Source organism: Parasteatoda tepidariorum, chromosome 6 (genome assembly GCF_982258835.1).
Source record: "Parasteatoda tepidariorum strain Cologne lab strain chromosome 6, Ptep-v5.0, whole genome shotgun sequence".
NCBI lineage: Eukaryota > Metazoa > Arthropoda > Arachnida > Araneae > Theridiidae > Parasteatoda > Parasteatoda tepidariorum.
In genome coordinates this window covers 10,538,281-10,554,337 of record NC_141760.1, presented here as the reverse complement: position 1 = coordinate 10,554,337, position 16,057 = coordinate 10,538,281, and the positions used below count along the sequence as shown (strand labels likewise).

The window sequence follows — 16,057 nt, the reverse complement described above, 5'->3', positions numbered from 1 at the left end:
TTGATTCACGAGTTTTCTGGTATTTTTGAGTTGCTTTCAAAACTACAGAACTACAAATTACAGAACTACGCTAGAAAATGAAGAAAAAAAATATGGTAAAACTACCTTAAATGTTAATGGCATTTCTGGTGGGGGGAAAACATAATTCTGCTTAATAAATGGTATTCAAACAATTCTTTCTGGTATACGGTATCAAAACAATTTTGTTGGTAATTATTCTATTCATTTGGTAACGGTTCGCCCGAAATTCTGGTTTTCAAAATCATAGTTCATATTACCTCACATATTTAGTGAAAAATACAAAACTAAAAAATCCAATTAATCAAATAAATGGTTTTACGACTAGCTTATCAAATTTTAGAACATTTACCAAATTTTATAACACATTATAAAACCATATTTTATTGTTAATTTTTACCAAAATCGTTACCAAATGCACTTCGGTAAATATTATTGAATTTTTTGGTGTTCCCACACAGCAAGAAACACGGCAAATTTTACCACATTTTGGTAGTTTTGATCATACTTTTTTTTCTAGTGCAACTCTGAGATCGTAAAGGATTGACCACTATCGCTGATTATAGAATTCATAGGATTTCAAAATATTTGAACTTTTGTTGTGAAACAGTATTTGAGAGTTATTCTGTTGAAAATAACTGAAAATATAAAATTTGTATTTTAAAAAGTGCTATGCCTTTTTTTAAAAAAAAATCCATTTAAATAGATATGATTAAAATGTTTAAAAAAGCATTTGTTTTTAAACATGCATGGTGTATTTGTTTAAAAACATATTTTGAAACTTTTCTTAAAATGCTCGCGAACACATCAGATTCTTTTTTTCCTATAGCAAAAACATTCGAAATTCAGAACCATACAAAAATAATAACACATACAAAAAAAAAATTGTTCAGTTATTCCGTTGCACAACAACAAACATCCCTAACATCAACATTTTTCCCTATTTTAAGCACAAAAAAGAAGGGAAAAAAGACGATACAGATATTCCTTGGCCCGCTCTTCTTTTTGGGGGTACTAGAAAGAATGTACAGTAATACTGCCAATACTTCTCGGGAGCGCACCTCAGAATGAAAATAATAACAGGAAAAAAAACAGGAAAGAGAGAAAGACGAAGTAAAGGGGAAGAAAACCGGATAAATCCCGGCGATTTATTCGGGATAAAGAAAGGGACGAAGAGTTATTTGACTGCGTTTCGTTGTTAAAATGGATTCTGCTCCTTTTTTTCCCGATTGGGGCGAGATGGTAAAATAATGACGATTTCAGGTCCAAAAGGGGGCCATTATGTAAAACTTTTCGGGGGGTCGACTGTAAAATGAGTGTCGAAAAGATTTCGAACAAAACGAGATTTTTGGAAGAGGCTACCATTTAGCTGCGACGAAATGTAACTCAATGTGATGTAGGAAATTTATTCTCTTCCTTTGGGGAATAATTTTGCATCATAGTTGCTTGATTGGCTTAGTAGATAAAAAATGTAGTAAAAGTTACTTTCATTGTTTTTATTAACAACTTTTTATTTGTAGCTTGGATTTTGATGAAAATTTTCAATTTTTAATAAGCTTCTCGCCCGTTATTTGTAAAATCGTTAGAATTCCCGAATTATCTAGTAGTAGTTCTCAGCTGAGAATTTTTTTCTTCGTTACTTTTAAAATATATACACTTAATTTATCAGTGTTATAATTTTTTTCCTTTCAAAAAAAAGTATAATATTAAAATCATTCATACGCTTATACGTTTCTGCATCATATCGTTTAATGCCAAGTTTGTCACATAGTGAGATAGATTTGTAAAATCAGTCACAAAAATGAATATTCAAACGATGGAAAACAAACCCGCTATCTGTTTAATTACTATTGACTTAAGTGGGGCATCAAAACTATTTTAATTGCCAGATGAAACTTGGTGGCATTTCTATGACTCATTTATAAATTTCTATCTCCGACAATCGTTGATGTTTTTCGCTTCAGTATGGATTCATTAGATTTATAAAGTGTTCTTGTTTCCATTTCATTGGTAGCGAAGAATCTAAAAATTATTATTGATGACTATTTTGAAAAAACTATTTTTGACGAGGAATCTAAAAAAATTTTTCTACGAACAAATTAAAAAATATTTATGACGAGGAACTAAAAAACAATTTTCGATTAAAAATTTAAAAATTATTTTTGACGAGGAATCAAAAAATTATGTTTGACGAGGAATCAAAAAACTATTTTCGACGAACAAATTAAATAATATTTATGACTAGGAACTTAAAAACAATTTTCGATTAAAAATTATTTTTGATGAGTAATCTAAAAATTATTTTTGACGAGGAATCAAAAAAAAAAATTTTGACAAACAATTTAAAAAATATTTACGACGGGGAACTTAAAAACAATTTTCGATTAAGAATTCAAAAATTATTTTTGACGAGGAATCAAAAAATTATTTTTGATGAGTAATCTAAAATTATATATTCAGGTCGGTAATAGCGAAATACCATGTATTCCGCATTGAAACAAAAGGTGGATGGGGAAAAAAAAGAAACAAATCTCATTTGTTATTGTGCATATGTAACAATCGACTAAATTTGGGGCGTTGCACCTGAATTTAATGTAATTAAATATTTACTTGTACGTAATTAGATATTTCTTAAAAAATAATTAATGTATCAGGATTAATTTAAAGTTTACAGAACAATACCTTCCTCACTTAATTCAATTTAACAAAACGATTAGGACTCTAAAGCAGTTCTAAAATTATTCTAAATTTAAATAATTACACTCATTGTATTGTGGCACAATAATAATATACATATAATACTTTTTCAAATAATTATATTTAAAAAATTGAATCAAATTAAAATACTTTATAATTTGTGGTATTATTTTTTAATTCATTAAAAGATTTACCCCTGGGAAATATTATTAATAGATAAACTATTTTTAACAATGTTATTTTACATTTTATAATTGTATTTACAATTTAAAATATATGAAGTATTAAAAGATCTACAAAGTCTACGTCAAATTAAATTTTGAATCTTAATTTAATTTTTTTTAAATTATCGAATTATGAATCAGTAATTATTTAATCATATTAAATTCGGGTTCAACGGTTCCAATCCAGTTGGTAGTTACATTTATACAATAAGATAAGGTACGTTTTTTCCGGGCTTTTCCTTCAGGTACGCTTTTTTTTTCCGATGCCCGTTTTTCTTTTTTTTTTTCCTGTTTCACGGAACACCTTTTATAAAAGATTTATTATATTTTCCGAGCATCATATTTCTCTTAAAATAAATATTATTTTCCAACAATACAAGCTTCAAAACCTGTTTGATTAATGAATAAATGATAAACAAATTATATTTCTGAAAGAGAGGGGGGGAAAAAACTCAATTTTATAACATCAAAATATGTAATATATATCCTTTAACCCAATATCTTGGCAACGTAAAAAAAGCAGTTCTAAATCTCCATTTATATGCTGTAGGGGTTATTTAATTACGGCCCTCACTTCAATATCGGATAGACATCATGTTCTCTTTTCCTCCACCCCCATATTCTCTTCTGCTCCTGACACGGGGTATAAGCTGGGGTAGTAATAAGCTAAAGCTATCTTAAACAGGAAATGCCCGAACCATAGGCATGCCAATATAACCCCTCGCGTCAAACGCTTCATATTATACACGTCTCCCAACCTATGTGGGCTGGAAAGAGGGTATTCAGGTAATAATGTCCTACCCCCCCCCCCTTCCTACACGTCAGTGCCCGGGTCTCAGCCCGATGGCGCAATGCCGGGATACGTAACAAATCTGTGGGAGAGTGATTGAGCACATATTCCATCCGCTATCCATTGATCCCTTCTACACTACTTTCCGCGATGATGGAGAACTATGGAGGGTGTTTCTTTTTTGGCGCTCTATCGCTTTCTTTGGCGAGCAAGTGAAACTTTTTAAACTTTTCTACTGAAATGATTTTCGAAATGTTGTTTCAATTAAAACTTAAAAGAAATGTTATTATCGTACTTATAGAGTATAAAATTCGAATATTTCAATAAATTTTGAGACCCAGGGTCCAATTTATGAGCAACAAGGGGTAAAATTTTACCGCTAAAAAAATAATACTTTCATATATTTTGTACGATTTTACAAAGCGATTTTCGATGTTGAAATATTATATTTACCCTCGTTGGTGGATTTCTTTAATAGCAATAAAACATTATAAGAAAGATAAGAAATTCGCTTCAAATAATTTTTAGAGCAGTTTTAATGGCATATAAACATCTTTTAATTTCAGTCAGGTGGATTTTGTTTCTTGTACAATAAAAATACCCAGCAGCATGCAAAAAAAAAAAAAAAAAAAAAAATTATGAAACTAAAATTTACCTTTATTTTAGATAATAATTAAAGTTAACTAAAATAATTACAGAAGATGAAAGAGTTGAATTTTTTTTAAATATTTTATCGCCTGTATAAGTTAACTTTCGTCTAAGCTACATATTTTTTTTAAATTAAAAATCATACTTTTTTGCCATCATCTAAAGCTTTGATATCAATAGGTTAAACTATTGATTTGATAAGTTTAACTACAGTGAGTTTAATAAATATAAGTGTGGCAAATCTATTAATTTTTTATTTTGTCGAAATTCAATAAGGGTACCCAAAATGATTCGCAAACAATTATTAAAAATGGAATAATAGTTTTAGTTTTATTTTCTATATACAGCTGAATAAAATACTCGACCACTGCGTCAGCATTTTAATAGTCTATTTAGACAAGTGGTCAACTTATTAAGAGGGTAAACTTAACGAAGTGAGAAACATTCAGAGCTGGTCAACTTAATAGCTTTTAACGTAGTTTCATTTTGACGATAAAAGATACATTAAAACACACAGAATTAAGAAAAATAATAATAAACTTTCTTTACTTCCCTTAAACTGCAAGCACACAGAACCCATAAAATAAGTTTAAAATATGGATAAGACACAGAAAAAAATATATATAAATCTTTTAATGAAAAGAAAAATTATTAAGAAACAAAATATTTTTTAAATTTTAAATATTTTAAAAATATTTTACTTATTAATAATTTTTCTTCCTTTCGTTAAAACATTTATGATTATTTTCCATGTCTCCCTCGTCCTTTTAACTTATTTTATGGTAACTTTTACTCAGCTTGTGTATATATGCAGCTTTTAAATATATATATATATATATATATATATATATATATATATATATATATATATATATATATATATATATATATATATATATATATAAGCTACTCAGAAATTAAAAGAAAAGTAGTAAAACGAGTTGTCCGTGAAGGTGAAGATCTGATTAAGCGATTACAAACGTACCAAATAAATATCCCACGAGATAAAAATCAAAGAAAACATTTAGACATTATCTGAATAACAATGTTTGTATGTCCGTCACACTGTTTGAACAACTACTTATAGAGCTACTTTGAAAAATGCCGAATTAAAAAATGCCGAATTAATCCTAAATTTATTTCGCTGTTTAAAAAGAAATTGTTGATTAACTTAATACCCTCATAAATAAATCGATTCCTTAAGATAATCTTTAATTTATCAAACTAAATCTTTAATCCTTTTTAAATGCCTAATCTTAGTATTTAGTTGACAAATAATACTTCCTAGTTGATCTGTTTTTATGCAAATCTTAAATTATATCATGGTTAATTAACGAAATAAATTGTGGAATTTTAAAGAGCTTTTAACTATTGATTTTTAAATCATTTTGTTATTTGAAGATTAAAAATAAAAATACTAAAGATTTTGCTAAAAAAATAATTTTTTTTTAAAAAAAAAATAAGAAAAAAAACTTTCAAAATTACTATTATATTGTAGTTTGCGTAAAAAAATAAAAATATAATATTTATACAACTATACTTTTTAAAATATTGAATTTCATTTTGAATGTATTCAGTTTTTATAAAGCTTATTATATAATTTTAAATTGGGAATTCAGAAATAGAAACTGAATTAGTACTTAAAAATAGCTTTCCCATTTAAATTTCAAACATTAAAAAATAGAAGAGTTTGTTGAAAAATGAAAAACAAATAAGTTTATACTTTTTAAATTTGTTCAAAAAGTTAAAATTATTCATAATACAGTTAATTTTTGTAAAATGTATAAAATTTATTGTTATAAACTTTAACTCCTTTTTATAATACTTTTTAAAAAATAAAAAATAAAAATGACATTTTCTGAAACCTGTTATATAATATAAAAATAAAGTGTACATAAAATGAATAAATTTTATGATCATAGCATAAAGGCACACAAGGATATAGCAATGAGAGACTAATGTTGTCAGTATAAGGTAAATTTTATGATCGTAATCTAACATAAAGAAGGATATCGCAATCAGAGACTAAAAGTTGAAATAATTAGGTAAATTTCACGATCTTAACATAAAACAAATAAAACTATAGCGGTCGGAGATTAAAATAAGTTTTATGATCATACTTAAACAAAGGCATACCAATAAAGGATTAAAGTTTTAATAAGGAAACTTTTACGATCACAATATAAAACAAACAAGGACATAGCATTAAGAGATTAAAACTGTTACTTACAAAATAAAAACTTTTATTAAACTGCTTATTGTTAAAAAATTATTAATCTGTTTATACGTGGACTAGTGCTAAATAATAATTTAACACAATACTTCCATTTCTATTATAATAATATCACAACTTAATGATGAAATATTTCATAGCAAAATTAATTTTTAAATCATTTTTCATCCAAAAACATCTCATCAAAAGTATTATTTTTCATTATTAATTTTTGCATGGATTTTAAAGGGAAGGTTTTTCTTAATATTGTTAATAATTTATAATTTTTACAATTGCAAATAAATCATACAAATTTATTTAAAATACTTGTCCCTTTAAATATGTCATTAAAATTATAACTTTTACATTAAAACAATTGAATCCTTTTTTTTGTATTTTAGTTTAATAAATTTTAAATTTAAATATAAAATTAAATTATGATACGTTCTAGTTGATTTCATTTTTTACTAGTGAACTTAAATTTTTACATTCACAAATAAAATAAAATTTTTACTTTTACAAAAAAAAAAAAAAAATCTTTTTACAATCAAGGTTCTTTATTCAAAGCTTGTAAATCCCTATTGATATCACCCCAGAAATTCACGAGCAGCAAGGAAACAACATTTTTTATATATTCAAATGGTTACTGTGAATGACCGAAATTGGTGAATGTTGACTTAGACCGGTGAATGTTGACAATCACATAGTCGCTTTGGTAAATGCCCGAAATATATACTAGGTCTAGTTAAGTGCCACTGCCCAGTATGCCCTACATCAAAGTTTTTTTTAAGGTTCACAACCACTGCCCATTATACATTTGCCTGGTATGCCCTACATCAATGTTTTTTAAGGTCAGGTACCACTGCCCAGTATGCATTTAACTGGTACTCCGAACACTGATGTTTCTCCTAATCTATCCTCAACAGATGTTAAAATATCGAATAAATAAAACAATATCAACGAATAAATTAATATAAAATCCAATGTAAAAAACATTTCGGACATTCACCAAAGCGACTATGAGATTGTTGACATTCACCGGTGAAAGTCGACATTCTCTTGATTACGGTCATTCACGATCACAGATACACGAAAACATATTCACTTAAGTCATCCGGATTCGATTCATACAATGTACCCAGATAATGTAATGACCTACACGAAACGCTTTTTCATTTATGAAAAACCCCCGAGCTAGAAGAGATGCTTTTGGGAATAGACAGAAGATGGTGAAGCGTTTATTATTCGTTCCCAAACGGGTGATTATGAAAATTATGATCACACACTAAAAGGAATGAATAAATATTTCATTTTATGGTGAAGTCTTCCAGGAATTTAAATGAAAAGTACATTAAAGATTTAAGATTTTAAACGTATGTTTAGTTATTATGCAACGAAAACTACTTATTTAAAGCTTTATGTCAAGTAGATTATGCGAACTCATTTAATACTCTCGAACCTGATTTAAAAATCTGCATAGACTTTAAGCAAGTTTAAATCAAGCGAGGTTATTTTTATTTCTTTAGTATTGAATGGCAACAATTACTGATAACTGACTTCCTCTAATGAGGTACATAATGAAGGTTTTAAAGCTTGTTCAGTTTGAAATTAAGACTATTTAGAGTATTTTAAAAGTAGAGATTTCTTTACGAAATATTTAGATTCATTTATGAGAAATTTAGAAAAGAATATTAAATATATTATAATGTATAGTAAATATTATATCTGACTCTAATGATAATATAATAAAAAAATAAAGAAATATCATTCCTTATGAGAAGAAAAAAGTTAAGATAAGATATAAGTCTTCGCTTTAAATTCTAGTTTCATTTTTTTTAAAAATTGTTTAGTTATCTTATAGCATATTACACATATAACGATTCATTTGTTTTTGTTTCGTACAATATAATTAATAATCAAAGAGATATTGAATTCGTTATTTATTTCGTTATTTATTTTGTAATTGTCTATGCAATATTGCCAGAACCATTCAAAAAAATTATAAAGTGACGTATAGGACAAAATTAACGAACACTTCTGACTACATGGAGCCTAAATACAATGCCGATTAAAATGATCCAGTCACTCAGCACACAATCACCATTTTTTTTTTAATGTCAAAAATGCACTACACCCAGATATTTTTTAAGCAAAAATTCAATTATTGTGAATATTTCAAAATATAATTAATTTATAGAGTAAAATTACTTTATGTCACGCTTGTTTCTTCAGATCTTCCCTTGATTTTAGCTACATCTGTAAAAAAGGGTACTTACGAAAAATGAACTAAACAGGTTTGTTTTTCATTATAAATGTTAATCACGTCTTAGAAAAACATACATTTTTGAAGCAATGAAATTCTTATATCATTGCTTAGATCTTTGTAAGTGGGTGTAACAATTTTTGTTCAGAATTTAAGATTAAAAAGTGTATTTCTTGCATATTAAATATATATTATTTATCCTCTTACAACAAATTATAAGCTCTTTTTATAGAAATAAAATTAGCCAAATGTTTAGTCCCAATTTAGCCGCATTGAACAAAATCTTTGTTAAAATTGTACAAAACTATTGTAAGAAAAAAACCATTTATATTACACAAGAACACGCGCGCACATCTTGTAACAAAAATTTTTTTGTTGAATATTTATGAACTATTACGAATTATATATTAGTTCATTCGCAAACTTTTTTCCTATAACTTTAACTAAACGGAGTAACTTTAACTAAATAAATTTTGTCTCCGAATTTTCAAATTAAAAATATATAAATATTGGGTACTATCAACTCGAGAAGAAGAATACAGCGAAAATCATGTGGTTATGTCTATTCAAGTGGTTGTGCTTGGCGAGTTAATGTTACAGCTATTAGGCTTGACTTATCATCAAGCTGAATCCAAATTTTGATTACTTTTAATTGGATGTCAGCAAGCAGCGTTACACGTATGTGTTGAACCTGATTGGCTGCCGAATCGTGGTACAAACAAAGGTCACAATTCAAACACACGTGACGTCGCTTACAGGTATTCAGTTCATAAATTCTCTAAATAATTCTTTCAATAATCTCGATTTTTCAGTAATTTCATTGATCTTTAGTGTTCTTTTTCAATAGCTCTTTTAAACACAGACTCAGAAACAAGTCTGTGATGAGAATTTATTTTAATAATATTCATTCTAGTAATATTTTGGTTATCACTTTTAAATTTTTTTATATATAATTTTCATAGAATCAAAACAATTCTTTTCTTCTTTTTTTTTTTTAATTTACAGGACTTAACTTTCTGCTTGCTGGAACCGAAATCCAATTTTGATTCCAATTTCGACGCCGCATAATCTGTAGATTACGCTGACCACAACAATTATGAAAAATAACATATAATTCGTTACAAAGTAATATTTTATAAGATGTCAGTGTCTTCGAAACACAGCCTTAAAAAAAATCGAGAAAAAATCCTTTACAAGCATTAGATAAAGTTCCAAAATAAATTTAAAAACTTACTCGAACCTTTTATTGAAATCGAAAATTTCACTTTCCGTTATATTTCAGAAGTTTTTGTCATCGCCAAAAAAGGATAAATCTTGCCATCCAGCAACCCACGCCGCAGAGAATGGCGCGCGAGTGCTTTTCCCAATGAATATGATTACTCCCGCAAGTTTTCTCTCTCGCTCTTTTAGCAGTGTGCTCTTTTAAAAGCGGGGTCGCCCTTATCTGTCAGAACCACCCGTTCTTCTGAGTGGAGAAGAGGGGTAGGGAGAACAGAAATAAGCACGCGCGACGCCCTACGCGTTTTATTGACGCGTGCCTAGCACAAAACCGTCATTAGAGAAGGGACTATTTATTTATTTATGAAATTCAGGATCGCGTTTTAATGTCATCGTCGTGGGGTTACTCGTTTTCCTTTGCTTAGTTTTGATGAAGCTTTTCTGAATTACTACTAAGTAATATAAACGTGTGAAGAAGGTGTCGGATTCGGCATTATTACTAGAAGAAAAATAAGGATACGAAGGGGGGAGTATTCCCCCCCCCCTACGTTTATCATTATGATTCTTGGAAATGTGTTCGCGTGGGGAACCCAATTCTCCTACATAATTTTATGCTATAATTTTTAAGTAATGAATAAAAATGTGTAATGTGAAAATGTCGATTTATTTCTTTTTCTTTGTTTTTAAATTAGCTTTTAATAACTTTACTTGATTAGCGAAAACAACTATCCCAGTTATTAATTCAAAGCTATGCTTCTTTATTCCTTCAGAATTAAAAAGCACATTTCCTTAAATTTCGAAACAAGTTACAGACAAAAATATTTTGACACAGATTTTTTTTGTGTTATTTTTATTGCAAATAAAGTTAAAACATTGAGTAATACAATTCAAATTTCGAAACAAAATGCTGACAATAAATTCTTCTTTTTTTAATTTTAATTAAATATTTTTAAAATATTTTCAATTAAAATTTAATAGTTTTAATTCACTTAAACTATCTAAAATCGTGCCATATATATATATATATATATATATATATATATATATATATATATATATATATATATATATATATATATATATATATATATATATATATATATATATATATAGTATATATATATATATATATATATATATATATATATATATATATATATATATATATATATATATATATATATATATATATATATATATATATATATAGGAATGTGTTTCCGTTAAGGTGATAAATGGTAAAAGTGTACATTTTTATCTTTGTAAATCTTGATAAAGAAAACATAATTACTTAAATATTGAAACGAGTTATTAACGATCATTTTTCAGAATTGAAAACTGTTTATTTATTTTACTATCTTAATTAAATATTACTTTCAAAATAATTAGGAGAAAACCATGTGCAGAAATTATCTATTATTGTTAATAAAAATTTTAAAAAAATATTTCGTAAATTTCTGTTGCATACGTTTATATGAATAATGATAACACAACATCTTACAAATTATAAATTTAAACTCTTGCGATTTTCAGAAGAAAAAAAATTAAGTAACATAATTAATTAAATTTCGAAAAAATTAATAACAATCATTTTCAAAATATGGTAAAGATTAATTATTTTATTTTATTATATTATAGTTAAATATTATTTCAGAAAAAAATAGGATTAATGTTTAAGACATTCTTTTCACAGAGTAATCTTTCATTAATAGTAACAAATTAAAAATGTTCAAAAATTAAACGACGCTTTCAAATGATCAAATTGATTTTTATTATTTATTTATTTTTTGCTTATTTCAAAATTTTACTTCACAATTTAAAGTTACTGCAATTTAGAACAACACTCTGCCAGAATTTTTAATCAAAATAATAAAACTTTTCTAGTCGGTTTTAAATCATTAAGAACAGAACAAAACAAAAAAACTTAAATATATATTTTTGATTTTATTTACATTGTAATATCTCACTTCTTTTATAATTTCTTTAGTAGGTTTGTTTTCTAATGAAAAGCATAGAATAGCTAATTTTATAGTTTCTATTATGTTAAATGAACTTTATATATATGCTAAAATGAATTTCAAATTATACACAGAGAGAGAGAGAGAGAGATTAATTCGAATTAAGAATTTGGAGTTCACGTATACAATAAATACAATTATATTATTGAGAAATTCCATGAAATTCGCAAAATATTTTCACTATGTTCTTTAAAAAAAACTTTCTTCGAAATATTTAAAAAAAATCCAAATAAGAAAAATTTTAACACGATATTTGCAATTAGTTTTAGGTTACTAAACTAATGTTTTAAGCGTCAGGTTAAAGTTATTGTGTTTATTTATAAAAAAGTAAAACTCGTTGCATAACTTGGTAATAATTTTATTACATCTAATTACTTAATCTAAATACATTTACTTTTAACTATTCTTATCAGAAAATTATTAAGTTTTGAAATTAACATGCATGTTTTTTTTAAAACTTTTTATGTTTATATGTTTGTAAAAACATCCTCTTGACTCATTTAATTTTGTGGGAATACTTTAAATGCAGATGAATTAAAAATTAATATTAATAAAACACTCGTCTAAAACAGTTACTAAATTTACAAGAAATTAAAAATGCATGTCTGGTGAACTCCAATCTCGAGTTCAGATTGTAAATTTACATTCTGAATAATTCTCACCAATTTTCCTGTCAAATCCATTCTCACAATGACTGAAGGGTTGACGGTTTATGCAAAAACCATTAGCCTAATCCTCAAAACACATACGGGCGGTTTCGCCAAAAGCTCGCACAATTCAAGATAAATCCCCATCCACAAGGAATGAGTCTACTGCCCACGAGAGATAGGCACTTTAACCTAAACTTCCATTCGAATGCATTGTGCAAACAAAGCCCCCCAATTTGGCTAAAGGGGGCTGGAGAATCAGAAGGGGTAATTTCCGCATATGCATACGTCATGCCATACACGACTCGTGCACTTGTCATTGCATTGAAGACTCCTCCTAAACTATCATAACCAGGGATCAGAATTGTCCCAAATCAGCCAGAATGGATCTCCGGCTTCATCCGGAATTCTCCGGTTCACCTAATGGACGCATGACAAATGTAACGTTGAAGGCAACTGTAAAACGTCATTAATATTGGACATTCTGCAAGTCCACGTCCAGTTACGGTTCCAGTTTAAATGCATCGTCATTATTACGTCGTGGGGGGGTGGAGAGATCACGTGATATATAGAACTACAGAGGATGTGTTCGTGAGACTAACGATTTGCACATAGTCTATTGACAGTAGGGTTCTGCGCTAACTAAATGGGACGTTTTAGGGCTGCTGTAATTTGATTAGATGCTTAATTTTGGAAAGGGCCGCAAGAGTAAACGCTATACATGTTTGGGAGGGATTTAGAATGTCTCTCTCTCTATTCGACCGTAACTAATTTAATGACCCCCCGGGGGAAGTAAGGAAACAAAGGGAGTTTACGAGATTTTTAATTAAAGCTATTCCCCTTCTGTGCATCCTTACGAGGTTACTTTTGCTTTAATTTTGATCAGTTGAGGGAATTACATTGGTCATTATTGAGGGTGCCCCTTTTGTGGATTTATTCTAGTTTATAATTGTTCTATTATCTCGCTTTCGAATTCAGATCTTCAGTGTGAACTGTGATCATTTAAGTACGACAAATTTAAGTACGGAAATTTTTCAACACGCATAATCCTTATAATTAAAGCATAAATTAGTAACATAACCAGTCAGTTTTTATAAATTTGCCGAATAAGCTTTCAAGGTCAGTGAGTTTTCAAACAGAAAAGTTACTAATCTTCAACATATCTGATTTTTTTTACTGAAATTTGAATGTTTATTTTCATTTTGATTGACATTTAATACAATTTGAATGCATACTTTTCAATTATTTTTCTCCTTTAAAAATTCGTTTGTATAAGGTCAGGATGAGCAAGTCACGAAAATAATTGATTTATTTTTTAAAGCTTATACAATGCTAGTAAATGGAAAATGGAACGGATTTCAGCCTAAACTTACATTTTTAAATAAGTAATCTTAATGTTTGCTCTAATCTATGAAGTCCGATAAAATCAACTTTCCCAGTTTTGATTGAAAAATTTTTCTCGACTATTTGGAGGAGTAGTAAATATCTACTTCCCGTTTTAAGATAAATATTTTTAATAAAACGACGTATAAACAGTTTAAATAACAATTAAAATCTCACGATGAAGGCTTTAAGTGCTGGGTAAAATAATCAAAATTTTCCTTCGTCAATTATTATTATAAATATTACAGAAATCTAAAATTTCCGTAATGTATTATGTAAATAATATTCTATATTCAATAGTTGAACCATATTCCAATTATGTACGAAATTTAAAAATAACTGACTATTCGCTGAGAAAAAAAGTATGGTCAAAACTAATAGAATATGGCAAAATTTACCATGTTTCTAACTCTATGAAAACACGAAAAAGCGATAATTTTTAGCATAACGTTTCAATAATGATTTTGGTAAAAAAAAATCATGAAAATATAGTTTTATAATAAGTGATAAAATTTGGTAATTTTCTCATAAATCTATAAGCATGGTAAAGAAACAATTTATTCAGTTAAACTTGCTCTTCAGGTTTGTATTTTTAACTAAATGTGTAGCAATGATAACTATAATTTTGAAAACCAGAATTTCTGGTTAGTCGTTACCATGTGAACGGAAAAATTACCAACTGAATGGTTTAAATACCGTATCCTTGGCTAAGAGCGGAACTGATCTGCCCCTGCATTCTTCGGCATCTCTGACTTTCTCGGAGCTCCACTCCCGTTTTAACAGGCTTCGTGATCCTGTGGCCCCTCCAGTTCATCATTGGTATCAGTGCAACCGCCCAGGTGGCAGCCTGACCCTTCAGTGCAGCAGGCGGGATCAGACGGTTATATCAAGATTTCGAAGTGGTCACCTAAGAACTATGTTGTTCAATAATGGTTCAAGAGTTTTCCCTGTTTGCACTAAGTGTAACGACCAACAAGCTACTCCTGAACATATACTTCAATGCCTAAATATCTCTAAAGTGGACCTCTTTTCAGATCCACTTTTTGTTACAGACTTGCTCAGAGTCTCTGGAGTCATGGACTTGGTTTAGCTCCGCTAACCGTGTGGGCCAGCAACAACAACAACAACAACAAATATCGTATATTTTGGTTTTATTTACCATAATTATTTTTAACTGAAAACAAAAAAACAAAATGCATTCCGCAAATCTTAAATTTTAGTCATAGACTGCCAGTTTTTATTTGATTTTTTGAAAATATTTCTTAATTCTTAAATTTTTCTCAATAATATATTGACCTTATTTTATCAGAAGCAAACATTTAAAATAATTTTTGTTAGATAAAAAAAAAACATTAATTTTAAATATTTAGTCAGAATACGAACCATTAATAGTTTTATTGAATGATAAAATGGAAAAAAAATTACTGTATTTGGAATAAATATTTATTTAAGTTCATAGTCAAATTTTTTATGTAATTAAATTTCTAAATTAAGAGAGTGCAATTAATAGAAGAAATTACTTCTGTAATTTTTCTTACTTTTACAGCTTTTAAATGTAACTACTAAAATATAAAAATATATATATTTTTTTTAAAAAATAAAAACATTCCCATTAGTAATTAAAATAATAGTTCCGCAATGTTTTCTTAATTTTAATCACCTCAAAATAAAAAAAAGAATTTAAAATAATTTTTTTTATTTCATGGAAAGAATGCATTATTGCTCAAAAGCTAGAAGATACGTTTTTTCTCACTTTATTTTTTAACGCAAATTAATTATGAGTATTTTACACTTGGTCGCGTTATTATGTGGTATAGAAAAATGCCATTAAAAAATGCCATTAAAAAGAAACAGAGTGATTCATTAAAAAAAATGCTTTTTAATAAACAATATAAGCTTTAAAAAAATTGAGCTTTTGTAATTATTTATTTATTTATAA

At 27.7% G+C, this 16,057-nt stretch overlaps 1 protein-coding gene across 4 annotated transcripts in view; it reads right to left on the bottom strand.

Moving 5' to 3' along the window:
- LOC107451740 (LIM domain only protein 3) overlaps positions 1–16,057 on the bottom strand; it is a 97,175-nt gene that overhangs the window by 42,470 nt on the left and 38,648 nt on the right. Inside the window, exon 1 of one of the 4 annotated variants that reach the window (XM_016067935.4) lies at positions 10,093–10,249. The exons of 2 other annotated variants lie outside the window; for them this stretch is intronic. The gene's annotated coding sequence lies outside the window, so the exon portion shown is untranslated. Of the gene's footprint in view, positions 1–10,086; positions 10,250–16,057 lie in introns of those variants that run through there. One more of the 4 variants, XM_016067936.5, reaches the window with a different exon arrangement.